Source organism: Anolis carolinensis, chromosome 1 (genome assembly GCF_035594765.1).
Source record: "Anolis carolinensis isolate JA03-04 chromosome 1, rAnoCar3.1.pri, whole genome shotgun sequence".
Taxonomy (NCBI): Eukaryota; Metazoa; Chordata; class Lepidosauria; order Squamata; family Dactyloidae; genus Anolis; species Anolis carolinensis.
In genome coordinates this window covers 93,720,087-93,746,701 of record NC_085841.1, presented here as the reverse complement: position 1 = coordinate 93,746,701, position 26,615 = coordinate 93,720,087, and positions in this window count along the sequence as shown.

Sequence of the window (26,615 nt, the reverse complement as noted above, 5' to 3'; positions counted from 1 at the left end):
AAAATGTGGAACGTTTCCCTTATCCTCTGATTTTTGGCAAATTTTCATAGCTTTTATAATAAACCTTTTTTTAATAATTGCAGTAATCTGTTCCTGGTTTGAAAGTCTTATTTCCTGTTAAATTGGGTTGTCTTTACTGTGAAAGTCATTGTTCTACTTCAGAAACTTTGTTTTTGTGGCTGAAACTTTGTTAAATTGGTGTGTGTGTGATATATATTGTGTATATATATATATATAGTCCCTGCTTGTGTGTGTGTGTGTGTGTGTGTGTGTGTGTGTAGGTAAAGGTAAAGGTATCCCTTGACGTTAAGTTCAGTCATGTCTGACTCTGGGGGTTGGTGCTCATCTCCATTTCTAAGCCCAAGAGCCAGTGTTGTCCATAGACACCTCCAAGGTCATGTGGCCGGCATGACTACATGGAGTGCCATTACCTTCCCAGAAACACCCAGAAAATGGGAATTCCAGACAGGAAACAATCAGGGCCAGCTAATACCTCCCAACAAAGGATTCCCCCAGGTAGGAAGCAGCCAGGCTTTGAAGCTGCAAGGCTATTCAATGCTAATCAAGGTGACCAATTGCAACATTCACACTTGCCTCCCACAGACAAGAGTTCTTTCTCCCACCCTGGACCTTCCACAGATATATAAACCCCACTTGCCTAGCTTCGCACAGACGTCAAAACCTCTATGTCTGCCACAGATGTGGGTGAAACGTCAGGAGAGAATGCTTCTGGCACATGGCCATAGAGCCCGGAATACATACCACAACAGTGTGATCCCGGCCATGAAAGCTTTCGACAACACAACCACAGTATCCATTCAAGTTCATGTAGCGTAGTATGGAATGGAGACCTGTATTGGGGGGAGGGAGGGTGCGAATCTGGGCCCCTGGGAGCAGCCGAGGACGGGCCTGGCCCACACCCCCTCGCATCCCGGGCCTCTTCCTTCCTCTTCCTTTTGTTATTTAAACTATATATTGTGAAATTATGGTGTGTTTTTTTTCATGCGTGTTCTGTGTTCAAGATAGGGAGACCAAAGAGGAAAAGCAAGGGAGGGACGGAGGCCCCAACACTTCCGGCTCCCATGCGAACTCCCCCTTGTGTGCCTTGGAGGGTGGAGCATGCGCACTGGCTCTCCCTTTCTCTATGGCTCTTTTCAGGTCGCTTGGGAACCCGAAGTGCCTCCTCCCTTTGCCTTTGTGTCCAAGAAGGAGAGAAGGACGTTGCAAGGTTTGCATTGAGGGTGTTTCTCTGGTGGGTTTGGCTTGGAAGGGGGCTCATTAAGGCCCAATTAATTAATGCACTGAGCTGAGGCGAGGCGGCGGCGGCGGCCATTTCCCCCCTCCGTCTTCCTCCTCCTCCTCGGCCTCCTTCCCCCTCGCCCCCTCCCATTGGCTGAGCCTCCCATTGGCTGAGGGGCAAAAGGAAAGGAGTTTGGGTGCTTTGCAAAAGCTTTTTTTTCTTTTCGAAAAAAACGAAGAAATAAGAAAAAACGGCCTCTCGCGATTCGAAACTGCGATATCCAGACGTGTGGACAACCAAGGTTCGATATTGCTTCAAAACAATCGAAAAAAACGAATCAATAACGGTAAACGGGGAAAACGAATTATTTGAGCAAGCCTACTATCTATGGATCTCTTACCCCCCTTCCCCTCTGCTTTACTTGTACATGAATGAATGAATTTGAAGAGGCATACAATTTTTTGAGAGGCAGCATAGTATATTGGTTCTGGTTTTGGACTAGGACTCTAGGGGGCTAGAATGCTCAGCTATAAATAACCTTGGGCAAGTTACACTTTCTCAGTGAGAGAAGGCGGCAATGGCAAACCACATTAGAACAACTTTTGCCATGAAATCCCTTTGTTGTTGTTTTTTTAAAAAAAAAAAAAGAGAGAGAGAGAGAGAGAGAGAGAGAGAGAGAGAACTAGTGTGGTATAGTAGCTTGAGTGCTAAACTGAGACTCTGGGGCTCTGGGTATGCTTTAGAAATAAAATATTGGTTTCATTGTAATCTGTCATGTTTTGTTTAATTATTGAAATATTTTTCAGATAGTTTTGATACACTGACCTGTCACTGCAGATGGGTAAACTATGACAAGCCCAGGGATCAGCAAGGTATAATATGTCACCCATGTGAGGTGCAATTTGATAGTTACAGTCAGGAGTAATGATGCACAAACCAAACATATTCTGACCACAGTGGTTTCAGCAGATCAAGTGTTCTTGTTCATTCTGTTGTCCACTGAGTGTTCTTTCTATGAGTACTCTCTCTTTCTCATATATTTTTTCCCTCTAAGAGCCAGCGTATAGCAGACTGACAACCTCATCACAAAGGCCAGGTGAAGCATCCCACTTTGCCTGGCTTCACTGGGGAAAAAGAGGGGCAGATGACAAATCTTTTGCCCCACACTCATCTTCCTCTCAGCAACGTTTACCCCATCACATGTGGGAAGATTGCCCTTCTGGTGAGTATCTGTGCTGGCTCCATTGGAAGCGTTCAAGGATGCTTCCACCCCAGTTGGGGGCGGGGCCTCCGTTGGAAGTTACACAACATTGTGTGATGGCTGGAAGCATCTTAGGATGCTAAATTTGTTGAGTGTGACAAGGCTTGAATCCCTGTTCACTCATGTAAATCCACCAGGTGACCTTCGACAAGTGAGAATGACAAACCTCCTCTGAAAAATTTTTGCCAAGAAAAAACCATGATAGAGTTGCTAAAAGTAGCCATAAGTCAAAGTTGAAGGCACACAACAACAAAGACTTACAGTGAGAGATATTTAAATGGAAAGGATGAAAAACACGAGTACAAAAACTCTACACTTTCTTCTTATATGTTCTTTTCTCCCTTATATTCTTAATAACTGCCTCTATACTGGAGAATCAATTTGGGAGGGAAAGTATAGATTATGGTGAGGCAGGATTATATATGCATTTACTTACTTACTTGATTAAATATCTCATGTTTTCCCCATAACTTGTGCTCAAAAGTGACTCACAACAATTTTAAAACAAGTGCAGATAAAAACTATGAAAAAAAAATGTAATGTTAAAATCCCATTAAACAAGTTGTAATATTAAAGCTGTATAATGTGAAAAACAGTTCTAAAGCACATTGATTATAACACCGACCCATTTAAAAACCCTTCTTCAGCTACTACTCAATTGCCCAAATTACCCAATTGAATGAAAAAAAATTATTCTTGCATGAAGCAGATAAATTGCAATTGCATTAGGACAGTAGTACCTTCTGTTGGGGCTTACCACATGACATCATTGATCAGTTGCTGCCACTTAAAAAAGGTATCTTGAAATATCTCTTATTAACCTCCTTTTAAACTTATCTCATTGCTATTATTACCTCTGTGAAAGTTCAGTAGTTACACCACTTTTGGATGTCCAGTGGATATGTGTTTTGGGTGGGAGATCCAGCCCCTTGCCAGAGTTACCCAAAAGTGCAAAACCATAGTATAGTAACACACCATTCTCTCTTGTGTGTGAATACACAGATACACAACTGCCTTTCCTGCTGTAGGATTGAAGTGCATAGAATCAGGGTAGAAGAAAAGAGAGTTCTTGGCTTTGGCTTTATGTTCGTTTCTTTCCATGTAGGGATAATGTCTAAGATTCCATCCATAACTCATTACTTCAAAATGTGGGGAGGAGGCAGGGTCCCCAACTGGCTATTGATTGGCACTGCATTCAGGCAGGAGTCTACCCACTTAGAATCATAGAATCATAGAATAGTAGAGTTGGAAGAGACCACATGGGCCATCCAGTCCAACCCCCTGCTAAGAAGCAGGAAATCGCATTCAAAGCACCCCTGACAGATGGCCATCCAGCCTCTGCTTAAAAGCCTCCAAGGAAGGAGCCTCCACCACGGCCCCGGGGAGAGAGTTCCACTGTCGAACAGCTCTCACAGTGAGGAAGTTCTTCCTGATGTTCAGGTGGAATCTCCTTTCCTGTAGTTTGAAGCCATTGTTCCGTGTCCTAGTCTGCAGGGCAGCAGAAAACAAGCTTGCTCCCTCTTCCCTATGACTTCCCTTCACGTATTTGTACATGGCTATCATGTCTCCTCTCAGCCTTCTCTTCTGCAGGCTAAACATGCCCAGTTCTTTAAGCCGCTCCTCATAGGGCTTGTTCTCCAGACCTTAATCATTTTAGTCGCCCTCCTCTGGACGCTTTCCAGCTTGTCAACATCTCCCTTCAACTGTGGTGCCCAAAATTGGACACAGTATTCCAGGTGTGGTCTGACCAAGGCAGAATAGAGGGGGAGCATAACTTCCCTGGATCTAGACGCTATTCCCCTATTGATGCAGGCCAGAATCCCATTGGCTTTTTTAGCAGCCGCATCACATTGTTGGCTCATGTTTAACTTGTTGTCCACGAGGACTCCAAGGTCTTTTTCGCACACACTGCTGTCAAGCCAGGCGTCCCCCATTCTGTATCTTTGATTTCCATTTTTTCTGCCGAAGTGAAGTATCTTGCATTTGTCCCTGTTGAACTTCATTTTGTTAGTTTTGGCCCATCTCTCTAGTCTGTCAAGATCGTTTTGAATTCTGCTCCTGTCTTCTGGAGTGTTAGCTATCCCTCCCAGTTTTGTGTCGTCTGCAAACTTGATGATCGTGCCTTCTAACCCTTCGTCTAAGTCGTTAATAAAGATGTTGAACAGAACCGGGCCCAGGACGGAGCCCTGCGGCACTCCACTTGTCACTTCTTTCCATGATGAAGACGACGCATTGGTGAGCACCCTTTGGGTTCGTTCGCTTAGCCAATTACAGATCCACCTAACCGTAGTTTTGTCTAGCCCACATTTTACTAGTTTGTTTGCCAGAAGGTCGTGGGGGACTTTGTCGAAGGCCTTACTGAAATCCAGGTACGCTACATCCACAGCATTCCCTGTATCGACCCAACTCGTAACTCTATCGAAAAAAGAGATCAGATTAGTCTGGCATGACTTGTTTTTGGTAAATCTGTGTTGACTATTAGCAATGACCGCATTTGTTTCTAAGTGTTCGCAGACAACTTCCTTAATGATCTTTTCCAGAATTTTGCCTGGTATTGATGTGAGGCTGACCGGACGGTAATTGTTTGGGTCGTTCTTTTTTCCCTTCTTGAAGATAGGGACCACATTCGCCCTCCTCCAATCTGCTGGGACTTCTCCCGTTCTCCAAGAACTCTCGAAGATAATTGCCAGTGGTTCTGAAATAACTTCCGCTAGTTCCTTCAGTACTATTGGGTGTAGCTGATCTGAGCCCTGGGGACTTGAATTCGTTTAGAGAGGCCAAGTGTTCCTGGACAACTTGTTTCCCTATTTGGGGTTGGATTTCCCCCAATCCTTCGTCCATTCCGTGTTGCTGAGGTTGAAGATGGCTTTCTTTTTCTGAGAAGACCGAGGCAAAGAAGGCATTAAGTAGTTCTGCCTTTTCCCTGTCCCCTGTCGCCATCACCCCATCTTCTCCTTGCAATGGCCCTATCGCCTCCTTTTTCTTCCTTTTTCTACCAACGTAAGCAAAAAAGCCTTTTTTGTTGTTTTTTATGTCCCTGGCAAGCCTGAGCTCATTTTTCGCTTTAGCCTTGCGAACCTTTTCCCTACAGGTGTTGGCTATACGTTTGAATTCTTCTTTGGTGATTTCTCCCCTTTTCCACTTCTTGTGCATGTCACTTTTGAGCTTTAGCTCAGTTAGAAGTTCTTTGGACATCCATTCTGGCTTCTTTGCACTTGTCTTATTTTTCTTCTTTGTTGGCACTGTTTGCATTTGCGCCTTGAGTATTTCACTTTTGAAAAAGTCCCATCCATCCTTAACTCCCTTGTTTTTTAATATCGGCGTCCATGGAATGCCGCTCAGTAATTCCTTCATTTTTTGGAAGTCAGCTCTCTTAAAGTCCAGAATGCGTGTTTGACTTGTCTTAGTTTCAGCATTCCTTTGTATTGCAAACTGCAGGAGCACATGGTCACTTGCCCCTAAGGATCCAACCACTTCAACTGTATTGATCAGGTCTTCCACATTTGTTAAGATTAGATCAAGAGTTGCTGATCCCCTTGTTGCCTCTTCTACCTTCTGGCCCATAAAATTATCTGCAAGGCAAATGAGGAATTTGTTGGACTTTGTACTCTTGGCTGAGTTTGTTTTTCAGCAGATATCGGGATAATTGAAATCGCCCATGACTACTATATCTCTTCTTTGTGCCTGTTTGGTCAGCTGTTGACAGAAGGCTTCATCAAGTCCTTCATCCTGACTCGGAGGTCTGTAGTAGACACCCACGACAAGATCTTTTTGAGTCCCGGTTCCCTTGATTCTTATCCAGATGCTTTCAAGCTGGTTTCCCGGATTACAGTCTTGCATTTCTTCTGCAACGTAACTGTTTTTGACATATAAAGCTACTCCCCCTCCTCTCCCCTTTGTTCTATTTCTGTGAAAGAGGTTATAGCCCTCAATGGTTAAATTCCAGTGATGGGAGTCGTCCCACCAGGTTTCAGTGATGCCTATGACATCGTATGTGTGGTGCTGTGCTAGGAGTTGGAGTTCGTCTTGCTTATTTCCCATGCTCTGAGCATTAGTGTAAAGACGTGTAAGCCCCTGTGACCTCCCCTCGAACTGTTTATTTGGGATTATTGTGCTCTCTGTACTTGGTCCTTGCTGTGTTTGTGCAGCCCTCCGTTTAGCCTTTTGGTGGTTCCCTGTGGTCGCGGGTAATATAGTGTTCGCCAGGCTGTTGTTCCCCTCCCCCAGTGGATCTAGTTTAAAGTGCGCCTGATGAGGCTTGTGAGTCTGTGTGCAAAAAGATGTTTTCCTACTTGTGTGAGATGCACCTCATCGCTTGCCAGTAGTCCATCCTCTTGGAAGAGTAGACCATGGTCAAGGAAGCCAAAATGCTCCTCTTGACACCATTTTCTGAGCCAGTTATTGACCTGTACTATTTTTCCGGCCCTTGTAGAGCCGTGTCCTACAACAGGGAGGAGGGATGAAAAGATCACAGGTACATTATACAGTTTTAGCTTTGTTCCCAGAGCTCGAAAATCATTTGTGATCCTTTGAAAAGTATGCCTAGCGGTGTCATTGGTACCTACATGAATCAACATAAGGTGGGGAGGGTGATGGGGCTTTAGGAGCCTGCTGAGCCTCTGAGTGATATGGTGTATTTTTGCCCCCGGGAGGCAGCATGTTTCTCGAGCCATCCCATCCGGTCTGGAAATGATGGCTTCCGTTCCTCTAAGGAAGGAGTCACCTACTACCAAGACCTGTTTCCTTTGAGGATTGACAGGGTCCCTTTTGTGCAAGACAGTGTGTATGTCCCCTGAAGAGTGTTCCTGTTGAAGTGAATCATGTAGGTGTAAAGTGTTGTCCTCCTCCTCAACATCCCCAGTGCATTCATCAATGACAATCCATTGAGATACATCCGAGAGCCCATTACTCTCCCAAAGATGTTCCTGTTGCTCCTGGTCTATGATTGGGGATGGAGCATTTGCATGATTACATAAGTGTGACTGTGGTGATGCACTGTCCCCGTCAGGGCTATCCCCTGCGCATTGATCCAAGGTGGTCCACTGAGTGGTATCTAAGAAACTGTGGTCCTCCACAAGATGTCTTTCCTGATTGTATGTTAATGATGTAAGAATTTCAAATCTGTTGTGTAAATGCAGCTGAGCAGAGGAGTTCTGCGGAGGCTGCCTGGTCCTGCGTCTCCTTCTATGGGTGACCTCCTTCCAAGCCTGAGGGTTGTCTACCTTTGAGTTGATCTCCCCATAAGGTTCCTGATCATGGTCTTGGTGGTGTTGGTGTGATGCAGGCTGCTGATCTACAGCAGCGTGTTGTGCAGTGTCCAAGAAGAGCTCGAGTGCCTGAATGTCCTTAAGGGTCTTAATACGGTGCTCGAGCTGTTGGATCCTCTGCTCCATCAGAGTCATCTGTTTGCATTTGGAGCAGATGTAGTTGTCTAGTTTTTGTGTGAAAAAGCGGAACATGCCACAGCTGGTGCATGTGATGGGAATGTTTTGCTTTTGTTGCATCTCTTGGTGAGCGTGGCGGCCAAGTGGGATCTTTGTACAGTTAAGTAATATGCACGCACTTTATGTGCAAACTGCAACAAACCACCTCTTTGTGTATTTGTTTATGTTGCTTTGTTTCCTGTATGTACTGCAAAGGATAGTTAGTAAAGGTGCCTTTTTCGCGCGCACCTGACGGGGCGCGCGACACTGGCAAATAAAGCTTTCCCAGACAATGCCTGCTGTCAATCAACTTAAGTACCTGGCTCTCTTTCAACACAACAGTCACACAACAGTTAAACTTTGACCACAGGAGCCAAGCCCACACTCAGTTTAAACTTGTGCTCTCTCCTCTCCTCCCCCTTCCCTGACACTTCTCAGAAATGAAATAAGGTAAAGGGGGTGGGATAATGTTGGAGGAGGCATTGGGTAAGCATTATGCAATCTCTGTGTGAGACTGTTTTGGACCTAACAGACAGTGATTTCAGAATGGTTCCAAAGGTGCATAGGAAAAACAGTAATCCCAAGTGCATACTGTTTTACAGATAACACAATAGTAGTGGGCGCGAGGGGTCATGTGATAAGGCTGTTAGTTTCCTTTGAAAAGTGGCTCAAAAGCCTGAGAATAGTGCCCAAAAAGGGCCAAGATGGCCTTCCCTCAGGACCGTATCTGAGATATCTTAAAGTTCATTACATTTCAGATGTTTATCAGATCTTCTTTGAAGTTTGAACCTACATGAATCCAGATTTAGAGAAAATTGTTAAAATGTGGTCTGAATTTGTGTGGAGCAATCTTTTCTCTACACAATCAACTTCTCTCTGTGAATCTCTTTTTTATTTTGGAAAATGTACACCATTTCAGCAATCATGCCCAAAATGGGAGGGGATTCAATGACAATGAGGAACAGTTTTATCTTCCACCTGTCTGGAGTATATCAGGCTCTGTGTGATTATCCATTTACAAGAATTAAAAGGAAACAGCTGGCACGGAATCTTTATTCCTTACTTAGCCCTGCAAATATGGTGCATTTCCCATGCAAATTATCCTCAATTCCAGCTAAAGGGATTTTAAAAAGTTACTTCCAATGCAGCTTTGAAATGTTCATTTTCATTCATGTATTTAAGCTCTTGTACATTGTGAGGGAATTTAACACTTCTCAGAAAGCTGTCAATCCATGGAAAGGCTCTAAAACCAACGTTTCACACACAGCTTTTAAAATTCACCTCAGCAAAGCTTAGCAATCAAATGTATTTGTTTGAAAGTGTGTTACTCTCTGAAATAGCTGCTCAGAATTCACTAGTTCCTTTAGATAACTGTTTCTGAAACCTGAGTCTCCAGATGTTCAATTGTTAGTCTGCAAGCACAGTACTTGTTCCCACTGAAGAGGAGGCAAAACATACAGCTGTGCCACACCAGCAACAATCACAGGCTTGGATCTTTCTAGGTCCATATCTGACACGTAGGAATGGCTTCCTGTTGCCATCATGAGGAGGATTTTTTCTTGGTTGGAAAGTATGTATCTAGCAAAGTATGTATCTCTCCAAACTGAACCACTTGATTTCACTGAATTAACCTTTGGAAAGTGAAGCAAGCTTCAGAGGCAGCCTGAAGGCTCTCTGCCTCGCTGAAAGTTTACATGAAGCCTTGTTTCTTGTCTGGAGCTGAGCCATGTAAACACATGGAAGTGCGTTGCCAAAATGGGGAACTTCATTTGGTTTCCTAAAATATGATAACTCTAATCACAGAACAGTATGGCCCCTGTACTACAGGGGATATGTTCCTGAACTTATCCTGGAAACAGGAAATGGTGGATAATAGTAGATCCTACTGACATTAATGAATTCCATAAAAAGTTACCCCACAGCAGTGTTTCCCAACCTGGGGATCGTGAAGGAGATGTCAAAGGGGTCACCAACTGACAGTATTTTCTATTGGTCATGGGGGTTCTGTGTGTCAAGTTTGGTTCAGTTCCATCATTGGTGGAGTGCAGAATGCTCTTTAATTGTAGGTGAACTGTAAATCCCAGAAACTATAACTCCCAAATGACAAAATCATCCCTCCCCTAACCCCCCAGTATTCAAATTTGGGTGAATCAAGTATTTGTGCCAAATTTGGTCTGGTAAATTAAAATACATTCTGCAAATCAGATATTTACATTACAAATCAGAACAGTAGCAAAACTGCAGTTATGAAGTAGCAACAAAAATAATTGTATGGTTGGAAGTCACCACAACATGAGGAACTGTATTAAGGGGTTACAGCATTAGGAAGGTTGAGAGCCACTGTCTTAGAGGCCTTGAGAGATGGTGGGCATAACATGGTCAACAAATAATCATCCTACCCCATCTCTATGAACTTTTCCTTCAGTCCCTAAATTTGTGACATTGTAATAACCTCTATCTTCAATGAAGCATTCAGGAACAGTCTAAGCATTTAAAGAAAGGCAAACACAGCAAGTATACAAATTCCAGATGCATTGCTTAACAGTCTCCTAAAAAGTTCAGTCAGGGTTAACAGGAAGTTAGATTTTTTTTCCTTCTCAGTTTGCTTTAAAGAAACCTCTTTTAAGAAAAGTACTTTGCTATCTTTCAGATTATACAACCTATATTCTTTAAATGAACCTGAAACCAGGTTGAAACTGGATTAAATAATGCATTTTAATGATACCTCTGAAGTTGGGGAAATACTACCATCTTCCTTCTTCACTAAATGTATGGAATTTGTTTTCTAATTCTTCAGTGTAGTACAGTGGTTCTCAACATGTGGGCCCCAGTTGTTTTGGCTTTCAACTCCCAGAAATCCTAACAGTTAGTAAACTGGCTGGGATTTCTGGGAGTTGTAGGCCAGAACACCTGGGGACCCACAGGTTGAGAACCTCTGGTGTAGTAGAATCCAAGGAAGATTGCTTTGGGGTAAAGCAGCCAGGGTAGAAGTACTAGCTTGTTTTAAAGTGTTGCCTGAATTGTTGGTTTTACTGCTGGTTCTTTATAGACATTGATTAGTTCAGTATTTTAATTGACTGGTTTTTTTTTACTGCTTATAGAATTGATTGTTTTAGGTTTTAAAATTATTGTAAAACCCTGAAAACATTTGGCCAATATGAATATATATACATTTGTCTAAGTAAATAAATAAATAAGTCCTCTCTGTTTTTTCAGCTCAAATGAGATTTTTTGTGAGCCTTTATGTTTCTCGGTATCATGAAATGTTTTCAAAGTCACAAAAGTCTCTGCTTCTTAGCTTTTCAACTTTGTATTTACCCAGCTCTGTAATTTTCTGAGAATTTTCCATACACATTTTCTGAGCCCTCTCCTTCCCCCACGAATCTGAAAATCATATCCCTGACTCTCAAATTTCTAAACCCTTCATTTCTGAACTCATGGAGTTGCTCCCTGGATATTGTTCAGTTGGAATATTTTATCATTTAATGGGTCTGATATTTTAAAATAAGTTCACAAAACTCCCCAGATCTTGTTGTCAAAAGTCAGACGCCAATGGAGAGCAAAACAGAGTTTAATTCAGTTAAAGCCCAAAAAAACAATTCAAAAACCTAAAAATGGCTAAAACACTTAATATTCAGTTATTAAGCAGTCTAAACAAAGAAACACCAAAAAACGTAAATTGGCGAATAATCCGGATTAATCAGGAATATAATCTGGATTAAACTTAAAGTCTTTCAAATAAGCCCAAAAGTTCAGAGCAGACTTAGAAAGTAAAGTAAACAGCTTCGAAGCCCCAAAAAACCTCCTAAAGCCCAGAAATACAGAAGCAACTTTGAACTCAAACAGGAACCCAACCAGGCAGAAAAGCTCTCAACTGAGAGCAGATAAGCAAGCGGAGCTGAAGGACACTGGCGGGCTAGCGGCAACCCGGCAGAGCAAAACGCCAAGCCAGGAGTTAAGGGAGCAGAGAGAGAAGCGTCGTCAAGCCGGTCCAAGGTCGGGATGGGGACACAGCGTCAAACCGCTGCAGGAGCGAAGGCCAAGCCAGGAATTTAAAGATGCAGGGTGTAGAAGCGTTGTCAAGTCGGTCCGAAGTCAGAGTGGGGAGACAGCGTTAAGCCGCTACAGGAGCGCAGGTCAAACCAGGAGCCCAAGGAGCAGAGCGTAGAAGCTTCGTTAAGCCAGTCCGAGGTCAGGATAGGAGACAGAGTCAGGGTCAGGAAACAAGCCAGGAGTCAGGAGCAGAAAGCAGCGTTTAAGGGCAAAAAGAAGAGCCGAGTCGAGTTCCAGTCCAAGGTCCAGGGATTGAAGTCATCAAAAAGAGATCCACAACACGGAATGGCACAGAGAGCCAAAGCAACGAGGGCGAACAGCAGCTAATGCAAAATAGTAATAACAGTGCAGTCCAGGAAAACCCACACAATTCCAGCCCTCCGTTGCAAAATAACCTGGATCAAACTTACATCTGTTGCAAAGTCCCAGTCCAGTCTTCAGTAACACGCACAGGAAACTCAATGGCGCCCAGCAACACCTTGCCACATGCAAAGTATAGTGGCCAAACATCCCCAATTTAGCCAGGTCTCCCTGGGTGTCCAAACCTCTAATGCCCAAGGAACAGGTGTCCCAACTTCTTAATCCGAATCAGAGCTCCACACAGCCAACGCCCTTGGATCAGGCATCCCAAATTCTTCATCAGAGTCCCAATCATCTTGCCCATGCCCAGCTCTATCCATACCTGTGGACACACCCTCATTCCTCCAAGCAGACCAAGTGGGATCTGCTTCTGAAGGTACCCAAGCCTCTCCAGCATCAGCAGCATCCATGGGCCCCGATTCCTCCCCAAGCACCTCCGGTGCCCGTGCCCAGTCTGTGCACACTTCCTCCGTTACCACCTGTTCCCCAGCATCCATTTCCACTTCAAGATCCCCACATGAATCCTCCTCAGAAGACTCCCCATTAATTTCCCTGACCCTCTTCCTATGCAAATCCTCCAACGAGCCCTCCTCGCAAGGGTTTTTCCTTCCTCTCCTGATCCCACCACTATCATTCACAGCCTCCGAAGGCGCATTCACAACACTTGTACTTGCTTTCTGAGGAAGTATATATATATATATGTGTGTGTGTGTGTGTGTGTTTATGTATATATTATAATAAAAACAACAACTTTATTTTTGTATGCCGCCACCATCTCTTCAAAGGGACTTGGAGTAGCTGGCAGGTGTACAAGCCCAGTCAGTCACATTTACATCATAAAATATACAATTAAAACATACAAGTATCAAACTAAAAACAGATTAAACAAACTATGGTTAAAATAGCATAACTATAAAACATTTAAAAATTAACAATAATCCATGAACCTTTAGTAGAGCACACAAGGGCCAGGGCTTCCTAGTTGTCAGTGTCTATGCCACAGTTTTTAAGGTTGGCTTTAAATCTCTTTTCCTGCCCACCAACATTACGTTTCCCGTTCTTGAGTTCGGAGTAGAGTAGCTGCTTTGGGAGACTGTGATCGAGCATTCGGACAACGTGGCCAATCCAGCGGAGTTGATGGCATAGGAGCATCGCTTCAATGCTGGTGGTCTTTGCTTCTTCCAGCACACTGACATTTGTCCGCCTGTCTTCCCAAGAGATTTGCAGGATTTTTCTGAGGCAACGCTGATGGAAACGCTCCAGGAGTTGAGTGTGATGTCTGTAGACCGTCTACGTTTCACAGGCGTAAAGCAGGGTTGGGAGGACAATGGCTTTATAAACAAGCACCTTGGTATCTCTACAGATGTTCCGATCATCAAACACTCTCTGCTTCATTCTGAAAAATGCTGCACTCGCAGAGCTCAGGCGGTGTTGCATTTCAGTGTCGATGTTGACTTTTGTGGAGAGGTGGCTGCCAAGGTAGCGGAAATGGTCAACGTTTTCTAATGTGACACCATTAAGTTGTATTTCTGGCATTGCAGAGGGATTAGCTGGTGCCTGTTGGAAGAGCACTTTGGTTTTCTCGATGTTCAATGAGAGGCCGAGCTTCTCGTATTTTTCTGCTAAGAAAAAGTTCTTATCAGCCAACAAAAAAACAACAAAGCCAGTGGACCTGATAGGATCCCTGCTGAAATCTTCAAAGAGGGTGGACCTGAGCGGATAAAACAACCACTAGCTCATTGAAAAAGTGTGGGTGACCGAGAAAAATCCCAGCAGTCTTCAAGGATGCCACCATCATCACCCTTTTCAAGAAAGGGGACAGAACAGACTGCGGGAACTATCGCAGTATCTCCCTTCTAACCTCTGCTGGGAAAATTTTTGCAAGAATCCTTGCAAACCGTCTTCTCCCTGTCTCAGAAGACACCCTCCCAGAATCCCAGAATAGCTTCCGTCCCTCCAGAGGAACAGTGGACATGATCTTCATTGTACAACAACTCCAAGAAAAATGCAGGGAACAAAACCAACCTCTGTACATGGCATTCATCGATCTTGCAAAGGCATTCGACACAGTGAATCACAGTGCTCTCTGGACCATCCTTCAAAAAATCTGGTGCTCTGACAAATTTGAGAACATCCTTCAGCTCCTCCATGATGACATGATGGCAACAGTCTTGGACACCAACGGCTCCCAAAGTGACCCATTTAAGGTGGAATCAGGTGTCAAGCAGGGATGTGTTATTGCCCCTACCTTATTTTCCATCTTCATCACTATGATACTTCACCTTGTTGATGGAAAGCTTCCCACTGGTGTGGAAATCATCTATCGGACAGATGGCAAGCTATTTAACCTTAGCAGACTGAGAGCCAAAACCAAGGTCACTACAACATCTGTTATAGAACTCCAATATGCCGATGACAACATAATCTGTGCGCACTCAGAAGAAGACCTACATGCCACTCTAAACACCTTCGCAGAAGCATACGAGAAGCTCGGCCATAACAGCGGCCAGGCACTGGTCCAGGATCCGAGGGGCTTCCTTGGAGTTTGGTGGAAAAGAGTAGTAGAGTTGGGTGTCATCTGCGTAGAGATGGCACTGCACTCCAAAACTCCGGATGACCTCACCCGGTGGTTTCATGTAGATGTTAAATAGCATAGGAGACAGAATAGAGCCTTGTGGGATCCACAGGTCAAAGGCCAGGGGTACGAGCAGGTATCTCCTAGCTTCACCAACTGGGAACGACTCTCCAGGAAGGAGGGAGCCACTGCAAAGCAATGCCCCCAATACCCATTCCAGAGGATACCATGAAGGATACCATGGTCGATGGTATCGAAAGCCGCTGAGATGTCCATGAAAACCAACAGACACACACTCCCCCGTCAAGTTCTCTGTGGAGATAATCCACCAAAGCCCTCTCGGTACTGTGACCAGGCCTGAAACCAGACAGGTATGGATCCAGATGGTTGGTCTCTTTGAGGAAACCCTGGAGCTGCATGGCAACCACCCACCCTAGAGCCTTGCCCAAAAAGGGGCAAGGCCTTGCCCAAAAAGATAGTGTTGGTAGAGAAGATATTGGTAAATGTGAGAATCCTTAACAGACTGCTACACTTAAATAATTTTAACAGCCCATCTCAGTTTAAACTATCATAAGAAATGGATTGTGGGACTATTTGTTGCTCATGAAGCAATAATCGAATAACTGAATGTGATTGTGGATGTAATTGTGACATTGTGATGCTACTGTTTTCTTGTATTCAGAGGGAGAAATCAGTTCAAATGTTATTGAATGTGCAATGGATATAATGCAACTGGAGCTAAGACGGTTAGAAGAAGGTAAATGATAGTTAATTAAGATAATTTGTTTATTTTAGGTGGAGAATTGACCAGCAGTCTAACTTACTTTCACAACATGCGAAGATCACATATTTGCAGACATTTCAGAGATGAAAAAGGACACACTTACACAATTATGTTATATGTGGACAATCAGCCAGAGGGTATGTCCAAATGTGTGACCATACAACCTTGTCCACACCTTTATTTTTGTTTGTGCAGGTTATCCTTTAAAAACAACAAAAGGATTATCACAAATTCATTGTAACAAGTTTATCCACTCAAGCCACACATATGAAATTGCTGTGGCATTGGGGGTGAGAAAATGTTTTGCCTTTCCTTATGTCAATGATCCTTACCTGTTAGGGATATAGTTCTCTGGAAACTCTTTACTGTTTCTTTGTGAACCAAGTTTGGCTGCTTGAGAAAGAGGTTACAATTGGGGGAAACCTCTTAACTGAATCAAACACATTTCAGATCAGAAGAGAGGAGTTTGGGGTGAAGGGTCCCTAGTCTTCACATTTCTGAAATGCCCATACTCCACAGCAAGGGTCCTCAAACTATGAACCATGCTCCAAGTCTGGCCAGCCAAGATCTTTTTCCCAGCCCCCACCGCTACCACCACGTATTCATTCATGCATAGCCAGCACATGCACACACAATTCCCACACAGTGCATACATGCCCACAGCAGTAAGTGTGCATGTGACAGCAAGTGGTGGCAAGTGTATGGATATGGCGTTGTGTGTGTGATGAGGCCAAGTGGGTGTGAGCAGTAGTGGCAGATGTGTGGCATGCACGGTGCATGCACAAATACACAATTATGTTCAGCCACCCAACAGTCTGAAGGACTGTGAACTGGCCCCGTACTTAACAAGTTTGGGGCCCTTGTCCTAGGAGGTCTGGATAAGTGAGGGAAAAACAAGTACTATGTTACAAAGTAATTTTTGCAATCAACAGATCAAACAGTGGCTCTAATCACTGCTAATAAATGTAGTGAAGAAACGTTCTTATCTCTGAGGAAGCATGATGTTGTAGCCCATTCAGCCTGTGATTGTCCCTGCACCTGCCTTGCCAGAGGATTCTGGGTGTGGACCTGAGATGCAGCCAGAGCCTGAGATGCAGCCAGAGTTTTTCCCAGTGGATTCTGGGAATGGTTGCAAGCAGGCAGTTAGAATCGCATTCCTCACAGCAGTCAAGGTTGGATCTCCAGGTGCCAGATGGACATGCTAGTTTGGATGTGGGAGCTGATAAAGTGGAGAGGGATAATGAGTTTGATAGGAGGAGGGTGATAACTCAGCAACAGAAACAAAAGGAGTATGTTCAAAGAAGCAGACGTTTGCTTTTGAGGCGAACTAACAAGCAATCTTTTCACTGCCAGGGACCTTGAATTTCTCTTTAAAAGGGTTGTTTTCTCTGACACAGCCATTGTCAGGTGGCTAACATTGCTAATCCAAGAGAGAAAGATCTTTGCTCCATGTTCCTGTGCAGCCTTGTATCTTGCTTCAAGTTCCAGCCTGTCTTCTGCCTGTGAAGTCAGTTGAACGTTCCAGTGACTTTGCCATTTGGATTTCTATTCTAGCCAAAACTGTTGCCTTGTGTTCCAGCATTGACTTGGTACCTTGAACTACCTTTGAGTTGGATCCTGTATTTTAGCCTTGTTTCCTGCGTTTCCAGTTTGTCTCAAGCCTTGGAATTAATCCTTGATATCTAGTTTCTATTATTCTTGAAATCTTTATTGGGACTTACTTTGAAATCTGATTTGGACTATGCTTTTTGAGTGACTTATTGACTCTTGCTTCAAGATTTTCAAGTACTTTGTTCTTGTGGACTCAAACCTATTTTATTGACTTTGAACTTTGATTTTGCTGTAATCTTCAATAAACCACTTGCTTGCTATATTCTGAGCTTTCAGTGTGGTTTTGAGGTGCCTATGCAGCCTAGGGGTGCAACACATGACAATTCCATTATAATTATCTCTCGTTCTTCACCAAAATTCAGTTTTCATTTTTACATTGGGGGAGGGGGTGATTTGTTTTTTTAAAAAATAGAGGTACAAGAAATAGAATTTGTGTACCTGAATATGGGACAGATTCACTCCCAGGGCTTGTATTGCTTAACTCTTAAAAGCCTGGCTTTGAAATACTCTCTGTTCACTCCTGAAGATATTGATTTATCACCTCATCAGACAGGCAAAATTGCCCATCCTAGGATGCTTGCACCTCTTTTCAGATATGGAGCATGCCAGATCCCATCACATGACACCAATCTACTTCCGGCAAGGATCCATCTCTGAAGGAAGGTGCAAGTGTCTCAGGAGACAGTGGCAGCAACACGGGAGGCTTTCCGTGTTGCATTGAAAACAACGGGGGGAAGCCGGGTGGCATGGGATAAGGAGAGGGACGATCTCAATGATGCAGGGCATAGGCGATGGGTTTCCCATGCCTTCCGCTGGATTTGCATGATCCAATGTGAATCCCCCACTATCGCCTGGATAGGGACATCATGTGATGAAGTCCTTGAACTTGTCACCTTTTTTGAGATGCTTCAGAAAGAAACCTAGCATGGATGTTTTTGCATTGGAAATAACTCTTTGCTTTGACTATTATTAATCGGGGATGTACTTCAATCTGTTTTTGAAGAATTTACTAATATTCACAATCTTCAGAAAACACATAAGATTGAAAGAGTTTGTATGTGAGAGAAAGTGTTTCTATAAGGAGATACATTTTGCAACCTGTACCTATAAAAACTGTTATTTATTTTCTAATACTTGCATATTTGCATCTCCTACACACATAAATGCAAGTGAAATACAGTCAAATAGTCACATGTCTGTATGTGGTGAATGTGCACACTTACTTATATATTCATACACATACAATTTTGGTAGTGTCTTGGCATTCTTAAGGATTAAACAGATATACAGGAGAATATTTCTATCTCTGAAGTATACTTTTATTAGTAAAGTTTAAGGGTAGCAGTTCACCCCCTGAAGATTCAATCTGTTTTGATTTTGGAATCTGTTTTTAATATCCCTTTTTACATGAGTGTATAGAAGTTTCTCATTTGCTGTTGATTTTTTCTGAATTACATCAATAATCTGGGCAAATGCTTAAGGTGTTTCCAAGCTTAAAAGATAATTCTCACTCAAAAGCATTTATAATTGTGAATTTTACATGGGTCAGAATTGCCACAAGGACCTCATGCAGGTTTTTTTTAATTATAAGGAATAGGAGAAAAAGTTTCTGGAACATGGCCATACAGCCCTGAATGCTCACAGCAACCCAATCTTCTCTTGTGCTTCTTGTTACATAAAGCTAATCCAGAGTCCATTGTTTGGGCTACCTTTATTTTCATGCTTCCATACATTTCTTGCTTGTCTCATGACTACTTTGTCCTTGCATTCAAATTTCTGGCTTTCCTTCCTGTTCCCCTTCTCTTAACATTACCATTTATACATCCAAAGTTGGTCTTCTACATGTGTGGGTTTAACTCTTGCAGACTTGGTCATTTATGGATTTGATTAATATGTTCTCTATAGAAATCTCTCCATCCTCCAGAGTGATTCTATGATTAATGTCTTCCAAACATAGGAAAAGTATACCTATGTGAACTGGTCATATATGCTTCTTTTCTTTATCACACTTAAATGTTTTTTTAAAATGAAAGTTGAGGCAGGTGGTTTATTGGCATGTTGTTACTGGGAAATTATCTTCTCTTCCAGGAGTTCACTATATATACAAATCACAAGTAAATGGAGCTGATAGCATGGGTTAATCTGTTCATGATGTCACAGTAGAACCTTCTTAGTGTACTGCAGAGCAGCTGGATTCTAAGAGCTTGTGGTAATTGAAGAACTGTTGTTCTGATAACCTTGAATAAATAAATTTATTATAAAAGTGATGACATCAGTGCTTGGAGAGTTTTTGCCTTTTTTGTTGTTCGATTAAAAGGCAGTTTGAGAAGGCAGAAAATGTGTATAGAAGCGCCACTTTGAAGAGGCACATAACACTTGCTGTCAATTAATTTTCGTCTGTGACATGGAACTATTTTGGTATCTTTCAAGTCCTTTCATTACCTTTCTGAATGTACCCCAACAGTAATTAGCATCCGCTTGTAGTACCTTGCTTGAAGCATCATCTTTATGAAAGCTCAGAATAAACTCAGCAAGAGCCTTGAGGAAGAGGGATAACCCTAAGATGTGAGGAATTTCTTGAGACTCCAACTGCTTTAAAACAGATTGCAAGAATTGTGACAGCACAAAAGGAGTTTTCCTAGCATCCCTATAGGATTGATCTGTAGAGAGTTGCCACAGGGAAAGAGGTTTCTTGCCCAGTTATCATCTGGTTACCAATGTACAACCCAGGGAAAAGCATTGCATAATGAAGTTGTGGATAACTCCTAGCACAATGTACAATGAGATATACTATGTTTATGCCACAATAAAGAACTAAGATTTCAACCTTCATGTCTTATTTTCTGTGTATCTTTCAAAAATATAAGTTAATGAATGTGCATTGCATTTGTTTGCTTGATTTTTTTGAGATGCTGAGAATACGGAAACAACATCATACTGTAACTGTATACATGATTTGAATAAATCATGTAACTTTGAAAGATACCTCTAAATTTCAATAAACCAAAATGTACTGAGTTCAGGAGTGTTTAATCAGACAAATTAACTCAATGCCCCTTCAATTTCATTTTCTGATTGACTCAGTAAGTAATACATTTTTCATTTGACCTGCTGCTGATAGCATATTGGGTAAGGACAATTAAATTCAATACTATTCCTTGAGGCAAGGATGTAAGTTAGACTTATTGATGAACACATGTCTGTCTGCCAGATGTTTTTCCTCTTCCTTTTCTTCTCCCCTACTGACAAAATGTTCTGCTTTACATTCTACTCTGCACTTTCTTTACAGCATCTTCATCATTAAATGGAGAAGGTCCAAGCATACCACAGTCATCTAATATATGAATGCATTCCTAATGTAAAGGTAAGCCAAACAATATTTTCTACAAACAGTGCTACAACCATTTCACAAATAGAATATATTTATTGCAAATCCATGGGCAGCAATTAATTTTTAACACGTGCTATATTTTGACCCAAACCAAAAAATAGAGTCAAGAGTGCTAGCTCTATCTAATATATCACCACAACATAATTCTAAAAATAAACAAAAAGATCCTTACAGAGCTCTCTTTTCTAGAATCAATAGCAACCAACATATTTTGCTGTTATTAAGTCTTTCCTTATTCACTCCCATTTTCTCATCCTTACTCACATACAATGCCTGTTATGTCTGAATAGAGCAGGAAGCAGGATGTTGAAGGCTCTTCTACCAATATCTTAATTCATTCAGAAGACATCCAATTTGAGCTTGGAGATGATATGTTATGAATAGCATATTGGCTGGCATCCTGCTAATGACATATGCAGGTGTGAATTTGATTGTGCCAACATATCATGGTCGGGCTGGGGTGGGGGAAAGATCATAATTTTCTTTCTGTTTTACACAATGATCCAACCCCCTAAAATTCCCACTTTTCATCTTGCCTCCACCAATATAGACAGATAGTGGACACTGGCAAACAAGAGTTAAAGAGTTTGGTTATGAGCCTACAGCCAAACAGAAAACAAATAAAATCTTCCTCCAGAAGAGCCTAGGGGTCCTGGACACCATTGGAATTTTCTCCATTATGGGGAAGTTGGGAAACACTGACAGTAGTCAGGTTTAGCATATATCAGTCTCCACAGGCTTGGTCCGATCATAATCAGTTCAAAATACAGCTTATTATTTATTTATTTATTTTTCAAACTTATATGCCGCCACTCCCCTAGGGCTCGGAGCGGCTTACAAGAACCGGCTAAAATCAACAATTTAAAAAACATCTTAAAAACATCTTTAAAAAACATCTTAAAAAACATCTTAAAAAACATCCTAAAAGCACCTTTTAAAACATCAACAACAGAACTCAAAAGCCTGTTATGAAGTGTAACAGCTTCAAGGCAAGTCCCCTTGACTCATCACTGTATAAGTGTTTACAGTAGTGAAAGTACAGGCAATTTGTTCACTTTGTTGGCATTACTAGATGTGAGGATCCTGATGACTAAGGGCTTCCAGACATAATTTAAATGTGTGCCAAAGCGGGTTTTAAAAAATTACTTTGGCATGTGTTTAACTCTCCACCTCCTCCCCAAAACCCAGGCTGTCCCAGGAGGGGGGTGTCCCCATGCCATCTTGATAACTACCGGGATGGCATGGGATCACCCCAAAACCCCCTCAAACGACACGTAAAAGTTCGAAAAACTTACCAGGCTGCCATCAAGCTGTTCCAACAGCCCTTCTGACTGACATATAGAAATGATGCATCAGGAGGTTGGGAGGTAGGAGGAGGAGCTATTTTGTTCCTACCCCCCCCCCCACATACACACCTCATGGCACGTCATTTCTATGTGTCAGGAGGACTGCCAGAGCAGCTTAATGGTGAACCAGTAAGTTTTTGTTTGGGGGGGGGGGGCTATCTCTCACTTTTGGGATCCAGGAAACCAAAAGGTGCAAGATGACAATGGAGACTGACCCAGGATTGCCCGGTAGTCCCCACAGACCCAATACCCCTTTCAGAAGGCCCAGGTCTAATGGGGTATTTAATTAATTCAGGTATCAGAGTTGTTGTATGTCTTTCGGGCTGTGTGGCCATGTTCCAGAAGTATTCTCTCCTGTCGTTTCGCCCATATCTATGGCAAGCATTGTCAGAATGCTTTAAGAATGCAACAGAATCCTTTGCTGTTGAGAATAATCCCACTGCCATTTTAACATAAGCAGGCTTAAAGAAAAGCTTTAATATTCAAATTGGAAGACTTTGAAGATGTAGAGAAGTATATGTCTAATTGGATTAATTCCTCTTCCTATTTTTTAACATTAGTAATGTTGCATTTTTAAGTGCTATATTACCCACACATTAGGCAGGAATAAGGAGAGTCACAGTTATGGTAATTGATATTTATGGCCTTAAAAACAATCCCAGGTGATCTGAATTATCATAATGTGAATTTTTTTTGTTGACAATTTTCAAGCATCTAAAATAAGACAAGGCAAACTACAAGAATTAAAAATGATCACACAGAAGACTTGCCAGTCATAGATGAAAATCTTTATCTTTTTTATTTTTAATATTTTATTTTGTACAGTTCTATAAAATATCAATGTATTATATATAACAGCCTTAACTGTTGTACACGTGTTATATGGTACATTCGACTTTCATTCAACAGGCTGTTGACATACATCTTCTTATATACATCCTTTTAAAAAATATTAACATTTAACTTATATATATATATATATATATATATATATATATATATATATATATTCGTGTCAGGAGCAACCGGAGTTGCTTCTGGAGTGAGAGAATTGGCCGTCTGCAAGGACGTTGCCCAGGGGACGCCCAGATGTTTTAATGTTTTTACCATCCTTGTGGGAGGCTTCTCTCGTGTCCCCGCATGGAGCTGGAGCTGATAGAGGGAGCTCATCCACACTCTCCCCAGGTGGGATTCGAACCTGGCAGCTTTCAGGTCAGCAACCCAACCTTCAAGTCACTTAGTCCACTATGCCATCTGGGGGCTCCTTTTATATATTAAAGCCACCAGTGTTGCCCACCCTTCTTTTCTCCCTCCAACTGCTAATTTACACATTTTTAAAATTTCTCTAAGATGCTTATGTTGGCTTCCCCTTTTTACCCATTCTCTATACATCATCCATTTGTTCTTTATTTCATTTTATCTTCTTGGCTATCATCCCCATTATGCTTGTTATAACTGGAAATTGGACCTGATCATATAGATAGCTATCCTAATTTTCCATCGTCCATTTTTTAACATTTATCCACCCCCATGCAATTACAGGAAGCTTTTCCTTCCCAAATCATACTTTTGAATAATTCTTGTTCTTTTGTTTTAATTCTGATATCACCCATTACTTCAATTAATAACATATCTAAATCTACCTGTAATGGAACTTGAATATTTTTGTTATCTTTCCCCAGAAGGGCATTCCCACCACCCTTTATTTTTTCCACAATGACAACACATTAGGCTTAATCCCTTTGTTATGTATGATAATTGTGCAGGGATCCTGTACCATTTTAGTATAAATCTTCTTTCCAATTCTTTATACTTCTCCAATTTAATCTTCTTCATCCCTTTCATTATATTCTGTATTGTTTGATTTGTGAGTGGGCCTTCTTTCTGCCATTTATTTTGCATTGTTCATACCATGTATTTGAATTTTTTATATTGACTCCTGAACCTGAACCCTTTGGTATCATATGCAAGGCAAGTTTGGAAGTAACTACAGAGAGAGTGTGGAAAAGTGGCAACCTTTGGCAACCCTTTTTTCTTTGGTAATTTGAGCATGTTATCTAGAGAATTCTGGGGTCTTATGAATTTTTTCAGCCTTCTATATAAGTATGAAACTGATATGAAATGTATGATTGTCCAAAAAGGGTGGAGTTGAAGTTACATGAAAGTTATGAGAGAACAATTACTACAAAGAATATAATTGTAGATGTATCCAGTGTATTGGTAGTCTTATGACTAGTCCAATGACGGTGTCCCTGTTGTGTGAGCAAGGATGAATTTTAAAAAGTGGGACAACATAAATCAATCTGTTATATACTAAAGAGTGCCTTCAGAATGTGATGGAAATACTTGGCAAGATATCAGATGTCATACCAGTTTTTCAATGATTCTCCTGTGGAAGAATGTAGAAAAGTAATACGAAACTTCCAAAATGCACACACGCTGCTTCAACAAGAACCATCAAAACATTTTCATTTGTGAAACACTGCATCTTTTGCCTCACTGAAAATCAGCTCACCATGCTGCCATTTTCCTCATTTTTACTCCCCATGGTACATTTGCTACAATGACAGCTTCAGGCACAAGTAGGAACTTCAATGAAATGTGTATCTTATTTTTACAGTTACCAATTTTATACTCAATTTTCATGTAAGATTTGTTTATGAACTACCCAGAGCACTTTTCAAGTGTATGGCTATACTATAAGAAATTTAATGAAGTAAATTTTCAGCAGTAATACAGAGAGAAGCAAGACCCAAACCCATGTCACACCCCATAGTTCCAATCACCTCTTGCCAGCAACATATCTAGCTAGCTATCTACCTATCTAAACCATCTCACACATACATATTTCTGAGATGTGAATTTCTCCTTTCACAAATTATTCATGCATTATTCCTTCATGAAGCTCTCTGTCTAGTGGCAATGTTTATTTGAACCTGCAAGTTATCTCACCATAGAGTGTCCATATTTACTTTTGTTGGCCTATTTGGGTATTTCTGGGTGCTCTTCAAGGAAATCATGATTTCTCCCCAATATTAAAAATGAGTTCTACTACCTAGAATTCCAGATGCAAAGAAATTAGTTTCCATAAATAAGTGACAAGCTGTCTCTGTGGTCTTAATCCAATTTTCTCTTAAGTGACAAGGAATCTTTTCATTGATTTTAGTAGAAATTAGATCAGACCCCCATTTAGCAATTATTCCCTTGTTACAAAAGAGAATCATACTAACAAAGTAACAAAACAAACTTTAGCTGTATAATCAGGACAAGAAATTCTCATAGGGTTGAGAATAAGTTGAAAAATATAAACCTCCAGAAAAAAAATTGGCTTATATAATAGAGAAATCTTATTCAAAATGTGTGTCTGACTGTATGGCAGTGTGGAAGTACAAATATCATAGCCCCCAGTCACACAAGAGGGCTGCCAGCTTGCTGGAAAAGGTCAGATGTTAAATTAGAAATGAAAAGGGACAATTTACTGCAGGAAGAAGGGTCAATGAAAACTGCAAGTTAGACTGGTACTATGGAGAGGAAAGACAATTTTGTGGAAGGTGATCTGGTCCATGTAAAGTGCAAGAAGGTAGAAAAATTGAGAGGTAAGAGGCTTGCATCTGTAGCAAAACAGGAAGGAGAGTGAGATGCACCAACGATGCACAAAGTATCTAGGTATCAACAAATCATTTCCTCTGTACAATAAATTGCAAAAAAAAAAAAAAAACTGGACAGGAATCTATCCATTGCTTCTATATCAGAAAAGCTCTATGTACCTGAAGGCCACGTAGATATAATGATAAATAGTGTTTTGGGGCAATTCCAAAGTTTAGGTACGTACTTCTATCTGATGTGGTCATGAAACATTTTCACATTTTGGCATATATTCTTAATTAGCCAAAAGGTTTTTTCATCCAGATCTGAGAAACTGTAGTTAATATTAACCACAATTTTGCTGAAAGAAGCCAAGTTCAGACCGTACGTTATGAAGGTGGCTAGTTTTAATGAACAAGTTTATGAGCGGTTAGATTTTAGTGATACACTAAATAGTGATTAATGAAAAGCAGATGTAAAATGACCTTATTTCTTTCCTATATCCCTGGTAGAGGTAGAAAGAGTGCATGGGCCCAAAGAATAATTGACACTCATTCCTGCCACCTTACACCAAGAGTCAGAATCATGCAACTTTTCAGATCTGTTGGATGGTAATTCCCAACAGCCCCAACCAGTGGAGCTATTTGTGAAGCTTCAACATCAGGTGAGTGATGTAATTCCCATCTTAGTATATCATGACATTTGAACTGAAAATAAATATACTTGTACAAAATATGGTCATAGTGATCCGTTGACATAATGGCTTGCAGTATTAATGGGTGATAATAAGGACTGATAATATTCAATTTGGGAAATATAGAACTTAGAACTTAGGGTAGGAAATTAACATAGGCTATGAGGCTGCATCTACCTCTTCCAGAAACTTTGAGGGGCTGCACTCAACCTCTGAAAAAACTGTCCTAAAGGCCCAATGAGTTTTGAAGGACACTTTTGCCAGTTTCAGACCCCCTTGCCCACTTTAGCCT